Below are 10,735 nucleotides of genomic sequence, written 5' to 3'. Positions count from 1 at the left end.
GACAAAATTAAAAAGATTTGCAAATCAACTTGGATTTAAATATAATGATTGGTGATTTGACTTGGTCTTGGGTCTTTTGAAAGTTATTGATACCTTCCCCCAAGCCTAAATTTGACAAAGTATGTTATAGCCAGCAGTGTCATGTAGACACCATAGCACGCTGTTAACTGTTTTTGGAATATCTCTGTTGTGCTGCAGTACAAGAATGTGCTTTTTATTGCCTTTGCTTTGTAACCCAGAGGCTTTGCAATCCAAACTGGAAAAGCAGTATTTAGTAGTCTTTAGTCTTTATAAAACAAACAACAATGAAATTCATCAATGAATGTATTTTGTAATTTTTTCTTTTAAAATCCATTTATCCATGTTGAAAGAAGTTGTTGTTGTCAGTGGAAGTCTACTAAGGGCAAACTGTATCCCATGATGCATTTGATCAAGAAATGCATGTAGGGAGAATATGTTGTTTGCAGCAAAAGTTGCCAGAAAAAAATAATTTCCTTATATGTTTGTGCAAACCACAGATACATTGCATTTGTACATTTCATACGTATCAAATCAGCATTTCTAAAGTGATGAAGTTGATGAGCTGACTTTGTAATTGAGGATGTTGGGTGGCAAAGGAACAAATGAACATTTTCAAAGCAATATTAAGGACATGTTATTGAAGCCTGCCATTACAGACCTTTTAAAAAAAAAAAAACAACCCACCTTAATTACACATAAATAACTAAACTGGGAGTCCAGAATCATTCTTTATTTTTTTCTCTCTCATTTCTTTTCAGCAATAAGTGTATTACAGTAGAGGTGAAATTTTGGCTCCAAAGGCATTTCCCTACTGTCTGACAGCAGCGCCACACATATGTGTTCTCGCGAGAAGAACAGTCCCCGTTATGTTTACTAGCAGTATTTATTAGCAGCAGTCTCCCCCTACCGTCACTGCTTTACGGTCCGGCCGAGCGAATGTTCAGTCAACGCGCTGCTGCTGGGAGGAGGCACTACCGACATTTCGTCTTTGACAGCCGGCCGGAGACACCTCTCCTTCAGGGAACATTTTCACACGGCCTCGGCCCACTGTCCCGTGTAGCTTGTTTGTTGTCCAAGCAGAGCGGGAAAAAGAAGAAATAAGCTAGGAAGCCGTCGGCTCCGCGGGGGTAGCCAGGTAAGACAGAAACACTGGTGCCGAATTGAATTGTAATTTGCTATCATCCATTCTTTACACCGCGAGAGCTTCACGCCAATTGCTCTCGTGCAGTTTGAGCAATATTTTATCTCGTGCATGACTGATTTGATGCCCTTTAATCTTTGCTACATCAACGGTAGCCATGGTTACTAGCCATTTATCCGGCAGAACCAGTACCAGGTCAGACTGTGTGTACGTGCGGTTCTCCAGCACGAGCAGAGTGCCACGCCAAACCCCTTTTCATAAACTGGCAATTTAAGCTACTCTTGCTTATCTACGAATATACATCGTTTATTGAAAACGGCTGGATATCAAATCTGAATCGACAGAAGTAGTGGGTCATATCGGCATACACACAGCATCTGAAATAATTAGTTCGATTGATATTGTATTGTAATTTGATGGACTCTGCTTGCAGAAATAGCAGGTGGACGTATTGTAAAATTGCATGCAGTTATACATGTATTTACGTTTTCCGACAAAGAGTGATTAAATTGTGGAAATGATTGAATTGTTGTCTCCGAGGTGTGTGATGTGTGTTACAGCTGGAGGAGGCTGTTGGGGGGAATCGATGTGTGACGCGCCTCAATGGCGAGACGCATGTGGCTGCTGTGTGTTGTTGGTGTCTTTTTTTCCTTACGCACGTTCACTTTGTCTCCGTGTCTCTCTCACACACACATGCACACACAGTTATAGATATGCACACATTTTGGCTTGCAGAAGGCTCGGATTGAAGCTTTGCAGTAAAAATCAGCATACTGTTGATGGTGTCATGTTTGAACCACAGCTGTATATAACACTGTGGCCTTAATACATTCTTTTTATTTATGCTCTTCTGAATTTTTGATATTGTCTATCTTAACATAATTTGGCATTATTAAATACCCATTACTATGATTACATGGTATTGATAAAGTGGCAATATTATTGCTTGCATTATTTACTGGCAGAAGTATTTGTATGTGTAGTATGATACTGTATCTCCTGATCTAATTACAAAAGCTATTCTCTTTAACCCTTTGAAACTTGAGCAAAAGGGCTCTTTTTTTCTTTTCAAAAACATGGGAAGAAGGCAATGGGAAAAATAAGAAGAAATGACCTAAAATTAACAAGAAATTAGTAAAAACAAACAAACAAGAAAAGGAAACCAAAACTAAAAAATAAAGTAAAAATAGGCATGGAAATTATGTGGGGAAAAGTGCTTAAAAATCATAATAATTTTGTAAAATAATTTCAAGTATTTAATTATGAATATTATAAACACAGTATTTCCCTAGCTTTATTTCTGTTTCCCTTGACAATTTTCCCAAGCCTGAAAAAGGTTTGTGGAACATTTCTTATTAGGGGTTGACTGATATTGGTTATACTTGGTTATACTTAGAGGGTTAATACCAGTAACGGTTATTTTCAGTTAATGAGACCGATAACTAATATCTGGAACAGATATGCATTTCCAATGAAAAAGAAAATGTTTACTAATTTAAACACATTCCCGGCAACCTTTTTATCAATTCAACTGAAAATTTAAATTAAAAAAAAGAATCAATACAAATTAGCTGCTGTGGTTTTACAAAGTAAAAGTTCCTCTCATGCTTAGCCTATCTTTGCACTTTTTAAATAAACGATTTTATCGTTGATCATAAAAAATGAAAACATGATATTTGGCAAAATGCCCTGATATTTGTTGACCCCTATTTCTTATTAAGATGTTCATTGCCTTTTTTCCATGTTTTTGAGAAACTGCACCAGTGTTCAAAGGTTCAAATACTTGTGAAAGGCGTCTGAAAGCTGCACAAGGAAAGTGATGTCGCTCCTGGTTACAAACAGTTAATCTCTCAGACACTCAAACACCCCTGTCAGATCACATCTCCACCTGTGTTGCATATTGCATAACAGTCAGTACTTTCAGAGATACTGGATGAGAAGCCAGTTGCTGATGTATTTGTGTTTGTGTGTTTAAAACAGCCTCCTCTCCTCCCTCCCTGCTGCTGCACTTCACTGTATGCTGAATTTATTGCTCCTGTAAGTCATAACAGTTAATGCAGTCTTGGCAGCTGGCAGTGCTCATTCCTTATCTGCATTCTCAGTGGAGTGACTGCCAAAGTGTAATCAATGCTGCAGGTTTTACTCATTTATTAAAAGTTGTGTTTGCGTGCAATTTCTGCACAAGGGACAATATGTGTAAGTGAATTCTGACTCTGCGTTTTTGTCCTCTGGGGAGTGATTCCACTCTGTGGTTCTGTGTTATGCTGCTTTGCAAGTTTGACAAGCTAAAAGGATTAACCCTTTGAAACTTGAGCAAACTGGCTGAATTGTTTTCATAACCATGAGAAGAAAGCAGTAGAAGTAGAAGACATAGAAGAAATGGCACAAAAATGAGCTAGAAATTGTAAAAAAAAAAAAAAAAAAAAAAAAAAGTACAAGAAAATTACCTGAAAATTTTGTAATAAAAAAAGAAAAAGAAAAGAAAATTTTAAAAAAAGATAAATAATATAAGATAAATGAGTGAAGTATTTTAAAATATGTAATTATAAAAAAAAAGTCTGTACTTTTTCTATTGCTTTTTATAAATAATTTTCTAAAAACACAATAAATGGGAAAAAACAAAAAAATTAAGTACTTTAAAATCGTAATAAATTTGTAACATCATCATTTTAAATATATAATTCTAATTATTTTAATTGTATTTTTCCCTACATTGTCTCTTTTCTCTTAGCATTTTATAAAATATTTTCTAAATCTACTAATGTCTTGCAATTTGTGCATTTTTTCATTGCCTCTTTTCTCATGTTTTCAATAGAAATCGCACCAATTTGCTCCGAATTCAAAGGTTGAAATTCTTGTGAAAGGTGTCTGAAAGAAGCGCAAAAAAAGTGGTGTTGCTCCATATTTCAGAGGGTTAAGGTGTTTTGAGTCTACATTTTTTCTAATTACCTTGTCTTTGGCTCTCAGCTACAAACCCTATTGATTCTGACTATGAATCCTTCAGAAGTCTCACTCATTTCTTAAGAAGATGTCCACTCTAGTTTGGAGCACATGTCACTCAAACTGGAGGAAATAGTGCATTTCTTGGGGACTATTTTCAGTGGCGCATAAATCCACATTTGGTGCTTGAGTGAGTATTTGCTGCAACATAACAGTGTAGGTGAGGTTGAGTCAAAAATACTATAGTGTGTGTGTGTTCATGGCATTGCATGTCTTTATGCAACAGTGTGACTCATTGTTTTCAATTTTTAGACACTGACAGATTGAAACTTGGTTATTATTAAATGATTGGTTTACAAGCCAGTCCTCAAACAATATTCAGGTGCCCATGTGAACACTGAAACAGGTTTTTCTTGCTATAGTCATTCCTCCAGTTCAAACCGAACAACAAAAGGTCCAATCCTAGTTCAGTTTTAATGTAAGTTATAAGCTTCTAAGCTTGATTTCACTGCCTACAGCATTCTAATTTAATCCTGGATCATTTTCAAAAAAATGATTGTTCCCATTAGCCACCTAAAAAAATGGAAAAATGAAGGAAAATGGGATGCAGGTTGGAAAATACCAAAGTGACGCTTGTACAACATTTAACATCCAGTCTCATATTATCAGTTATTATAAATGGAAAAAATTGAATGTCACTTCTCATTTTACACATTGCGAGAATCTATGAACAGATTGGCATAGTAAAGTAAATCAATATATCTCACTGTTCAGTTTGGGATTTGTATACAGTCGTGATACCCTGTTTGCAATCTTATTATTTAGCAGAAAGATTTGGCTATGACTATAACAACAGTCTCTTGATACATTGTAAAAAAAGTCAGAATTGTCATTTTGGATTTTGCACACTCCTCTGTGCTGCTGCAGGGACTGCGTTTGGCGTGCAGCTTGACTCGTAACCTGCGCAGCCTGTGGGCGGGTTAAGTGTCAGGACAGAGAACAGTGAGCAGTTTCATGTTTGAGTGGGCAGAGTGTTTATACTGGAGCTGTATGGGCTGATTCTCCACAATAACATTCTGCCATCATCTGGAGCCAGATGGCCTCTAAATCATACGAGGATGTTAAATTTATGTTGTCGAGCGGCACTGTGTGATGATGTAAAACCACTTCACATGTCACGAAGAGCAATGATGCAGAATATCAGTAGAACTCAAACATGGTGCTGTAAATCTGGAAGGTATTGCGAGTGAAAAGGCAGTTTCGAGGGTTAGTATTGGAAAATTTGTTAAATAAATTGCACAAAAGATCAGAAGTATGTCGCCACTATAAAAATAAAGAAGTCCCTTTAATATTACACTGATGCTGCATGAAAAAATACCATAAACTATCTGCACAATATCTACAATATAAGGTATAAAATAAAAGTTAGAATAATTTGAAATTGTTTAGTGATGTTTAAAATAAGATGCAAGAATTTAAGCTGTGTTAAGGTAAGGGGGGTTGACAGATAATTAGCCTGGGCCAATGATCGAGCCAATATTTTGCATTTTGCCAATTATGTGTATTGGTGTTTTATTTTAAATGACTGCCGATAAAATTGATTAATTAAAAAGTGCAAAGAAAGTGTCAGCATGGAAGGAACTTTTACTTTGTAAAACCTGTAAAACCAAATTCTCAATATTTTACAATAAGATTTTCATTTTATTGTGAGTGCATCTCCATTCCAAATGTCGTTTATCGGTATCAATAACTGCTAATACTCTGTATCAGTCCTGAAAAATCAATATCAGTCGACCACTAGTTAACCTATCCCTGTCTGTGAAATCACAAAACCATACGAGATATTAGTTAAATTTTTATAGGTATAATATATAATAGAAGTGAACTTAAATTATACTCAAAATTACAGTTTTAGACCAAAAGCTTGAAAGCAAATATATCTAGCAGGACTGGACCCAAATATTCAAATATTCCGACATTTGTTTTGTAGATTGGTGTATATATATATATATATATATATATATATATATGTTTTTTTCAAAATCTTAAATGTGTTGCATCATGTTTCCGAGCGCTGTCCTGGATTTTGAACGAGTTATTATGAGCATCCATTATTTCCCACTGATTTAAAATCTATTTGTGAACTAGGGGACAAACAACCAGCTTTTGCTGCCAATTTTTTTCTTGTAAAAACTCCACCCTCTGTTTATAGGATCTAAATTTAAGCTATTCCTTAATGAGTATTAATACATTTTTCCACTAGGGGGCACAACAAGCGTAAAACAGGCTGAAAAAAACACAGAAAGGGGCATATTATGGAGTTGTAAAGTTGTTATAGCAAATGTGTTAGCACTGAGAATGGTAGACTATATCACACTGCAATAACCATGCAGCCTAACATAAGTTATATCTTATAAGATGAAGGAAAACCAGGATGGAACGTCGGATTAAAATGTGAGTTTTAGTCTGATGACAAATTGGTAACTTGCTATGATGTTTCTGAGCATCACTTACCATCGTTATAGACAGAAAGTTGTAGTCAATCTAATTTATTTTGTGTAACAAGGTGCCTCATGCAACAACATTTTCTCTTCATTTTCACTTATATTTACTCTTAATTTTCTGGTAAGAGGAAAAAATAAGAGATGTCAACTCAAGACACACCAAATATTCTTAACCACCCAAATTTGCTCTGACCAGGTGTGCTGAGATTAAAACACTCAAGTAGTGTAAAATTAACTTCAGATTTGTACGTAAGTACAGTATTTGAGTAAATGTACTTTATTGCAGTTCAGCTCTGGTCAGCAGAGGTCCGCAGTAACTGAAATTACAATAATTGGGGTCAATAGACTGAGAATAGTCGTATCTCTTTACCCCTGAAATTGAACAATGCAGTCATAATTAATCTAAAACATCATCTAAATTTGATTAAACTATATTTATGCATTTTTTAAATGTTCCTCAAATATGAAAGTTATTTTTTCTTGTGTTGGACAATAATTTTTGGCCTGTGAAAAAAAAATGTTTTTCTCTTATCTTGGTACGAGTGCTCTCAGTCACTCATAAAATGTTCTCTTACCTCAGATAAGAAAATAAGAAAACACTGTGGAATCAACATCAATTGGTACTAACAAAATAAGAAAATAATCCTGGATACAAGCAAAACAAGAGAGAATTAGTGTGTTTATATTTCTTTTGCTTGTGGCCCAAGGTCTTGCGAGAACATACAGGATATCCCAAAATTTTAACTTAACAAATCATGTGGAGAAATGAGGGTCTTGTCAAGCACCCCCCCCCCTCTCACCTTACCTTTAGAAGGAAGGGATTCATCCTCTGGAACTACATGAAAACAGGGCCCAGGACCATTTATGGACGTAAAGTTTCAGGATTGGAGGTTTGGCTCTCTGACAGTGTTCCCCACAGCTCACCAACACTTCTTGTCCTGAAAAAAGCCAGAACAGAAGGTTTATGCAGTAAACTGTGGTGTGTCCTCTCAGCGTGACTGTGAATGGGGTGTCAGACAGTCTTGATGGATCAATTCAGACTTGTCAGACATTTAGAGATGTGTTGGCTCTCATATTTTGGTCTGTCCCATTCCAAGCCCCACTGTGTGTCCCCCTTTAACCGTGTGTGTGTGTGTGTGTTTATGTCCTGTAATTGTGGTGTTGTGTGAAACATTAGATGGCCAAACTGCAAAATGGAAAATTCCTGTGATTCCCCTGCTGCCAGTCTGTCTGTCACAGAGCTAAAGGCTCACTGCGGTATAAAGTTACAAAATTCAGGGAATATTCAAAATGGAATCTTTCCATGAAAATGACTAGTAATTTAATGGAATTCATGGGAAATAATGTGAATAAAATGGAATTAAAGGGTTTATTTACTCAGGTCAGTCTTTTAGTTGAGTTGAACTTCAGTCTTAGTTGACTCATTTAACATTGTGCTGAACTCTTCCTGAAAAACAACAACAAAATTGTGAATTTCTATACATAATAAGGTTACATTTTAAATGGTATTATTTTAATATTGAAATTGCAATTTATCTGCTATCTATTTTGTTATTTTCGAAATTCCTGAGCTTATATTAATAAATAAATTATAAAGCCTTTATTCATCAGGTTAGATGTAAAAAAAAAAACATGCTGTCACTTTCCATGGTCTCTCTCTGCCTGCTGGCCACCGGCTGTTTACAGTCCTGTAACTTCTCCCCCCTCCACTAGGTGCCACTGTGTCTCTCAGCTAAGCTTTCTGTTCTACCAGTAGAGACTAGAGACTGAGCTCCAGTGGTGCGTGCTGGCACTACATGAAATGAGTTTGATAGAATGAGGAACATCAGTATTTATGACGGTATTTAAAGACATACCTTTGGGATTTCTAAATACCCTGGTATACTGTAATACTATGATACCACCCAAGCCTAGTGTGGATGTTCGATGTAAACTTAACAATATCATGCATGTTAAGGAGAAAATGTGTTAGTGTGGATGTACCCTTAAATTATGAAATGTAGAAATATACTATTCAGGGCTGCACGTAAACCTTATTTTCATCAGTGAATCTAGCAATTGTTAGGGCTGGTGATTGAGACACAGTTCTACTGAGGAACCGGTTCCACTTTTTTCAAAACCCTAAAATGAATAACGTTGGAGCTTATCGATACTGCCGTCGAGTCACGTAGGTCCTATAATGTTACATTACATCTTGAGTCGAGCTACGTAATTTAAATCTAGTAACTGGTCCACATACATTGATGGTACATCAAATCAAACTAAATGCAGTGCCTTCGGCTGTCTTTGGGTTAAACAAAAACACTCTTTAAATGTTGCCAGCTGTTGCGGCACAGCTGGCACAGTTTTCATCGTCATGCACCCACGGCAGCAGTGGTAAGCACACCCAAACTTTGTAGCAAGTCCTGTCAGTCAAAAATAGCAATCCAATGTTGAAATGTAATATGATAATAATACAGTTGTTTTGGGTGAAAAATTTGCTTTTCCAGAAATATAAAAGAAACAGTCACATGTTCAGCAATAAAAGAAAACTCAGTTGTTTTAATAATGGATTGTTACCTCGTCTTTTCATCAAATAATAGAAAAGTATAGATAGTGGTTTCGATAGACTTGGGTTGTTAATGAGTCTGGATATCAGTATCACTCAAAATTAAAAATCCACATCCCCACCAATTGTTTTCTAAAATAACTATTTGCTCAATGAAATTGTTAGACAACAAACCCGCCCATCGCACTGTTCTGCGTCATGCAGTCTTTCTTTTGTCTCTGTGTACCGAAAAGAGCCTTCGTCACTGATCACCTGAGACTTTGAACTCTCCCATTCTGTTGTTGGAGTTTTGCTGCGGAGCTTCTTTTATCTTTTCCGTGCGATTTAAATATTTCTATATATAGATATAGTTTGACCTCATGCACTTCTTCCGTGGATCTCTTAACAATAACGCTACGCCTGGATGATCACAGATCTGTGCTGCACTTACACGCCTGTCAGAAGCCCATACAGCAACACATTTTCAATACTATTTGCAGAATTTTTTTCAAATTCATTGATTGCTGTGTAGTGTCTTCCCTTCACTGATATTGACTTCTCCGTCTTGTGTTTAAACCTGAGAGACACGTGACGTGCGCCGGCCCCAAGTGAAACCAATCCTCCTGTGAACTTCATACACAAATTCCTCAGTCTAATTTGAGAAGTGACACACTTTCTCCCACCCAGTGGTGGGCCCCTCCACTCAGTGTCTTCCTCTGCCCTCCTCTCTTATTTCCTCACCCACTCTATTAATCCATGCCCTCCTGCTTTCTCAGGGATCACCTTTAGAGGTTAAAGAAGAACTGAACCAAATGCATCACTTAATGCATTTTTAACGAACCACACCCGCCTAACAAATCACTGTGCTGAAGGATGAGTGCATCTACTCATAGCTAGCTCTGTGGTGCTAGGTGAGCTATCAGTAGATGCACACTCCCCTCTGATTAGGGGTCGACCGATATTGGTTTTTCGGGGCCGATACTGATACTGATTATTAGTAGTTAATGAGACTAATACCCAGTGTTTGGAACCAATATGCATCTACAATAAAGTAATTTCTGTCAGTATTTAGAATTTGGAATATAACACACTCCAATACAAAACTTTGTTTAATCAAAACTTAATCGAAACAAATCTAAACTTAAAACATCATATACAGAAAGTTCCCAGCAACTGTTTTTGAATGTCAAGTGAAAATAAAAAGAGATTAAAAAGAAACTGAATAAATAAAAATAGCTCTCTAAGGTTTTAAAAAGTAAAAGTTCCTCCCATGCTGACACTTTCTGTGCACTTTTTAACTAATAAATTTTATCAGCGATATATTTTAATGATCGACGATAAATATTACAGATAACTTGACAAAATGCTAAATATCGGCCCAAATATCAGCCAGGCTAATACTCTGTCAAGCCCTACTTCTGATTCAGAAAATTGTTCCTTCTTGAAACTGCTCACAAATAAGGTCAATGGATTCAATGGAACCAGGTTTTTTTGGGGCACTTTGAGCACCACAAACCGAGTGCCGTCTAGTTTCATTATATTGGAAAGAAAGCAAACATCTCTACAGCCGATATCTCTGACTTTTAATATATTTGTGTATTT

The 10,735-nt window shown here is 36.4% G+C and overlaps 1 protein-coding gene across 1 annotated transcript in view; it reads left to right on the top strand.

The window, feature by feature from the left end:
* The first annotated feature begins 958 nt into the window (after window positions 1-958).
* The window catches only part of ache (acetylcholinesterase), a 33,069-nt gene continuing 23,292 nt past the window's right edge, over window positions 959-10,735 (top strand). The window contains exon 1 of the mRNA XM_042512256.1: window positions 959-1,156. The gene's annotated coding sequence lies outside the window, so the exon portion shown is untranslated. The remainder of the gene's footprint in view (window positions 1,157-10,735) is intronic.

This window comes from Plectropomus leopardus, chromosome 23 (genome assembly GCF_008729295.1).
Source record: "Plectropomus leopardus isolate mb chromosome 23, YSFRI_Pleo_2.0, whole genome shotgun sequence".
Taxonomy (NCBI): domain Eukaryota; kingdom Metazoa; phylum Chordata; class Actinopteri; order Perciformes; family Serranidae; genus Plectropomus; species Plectropomus leopardus.
The sequence above is the reverse complement of the archived record's forward strand: the minus strand, read 5'-3'. Positions and strand labels throughout refer to the sequence as shown.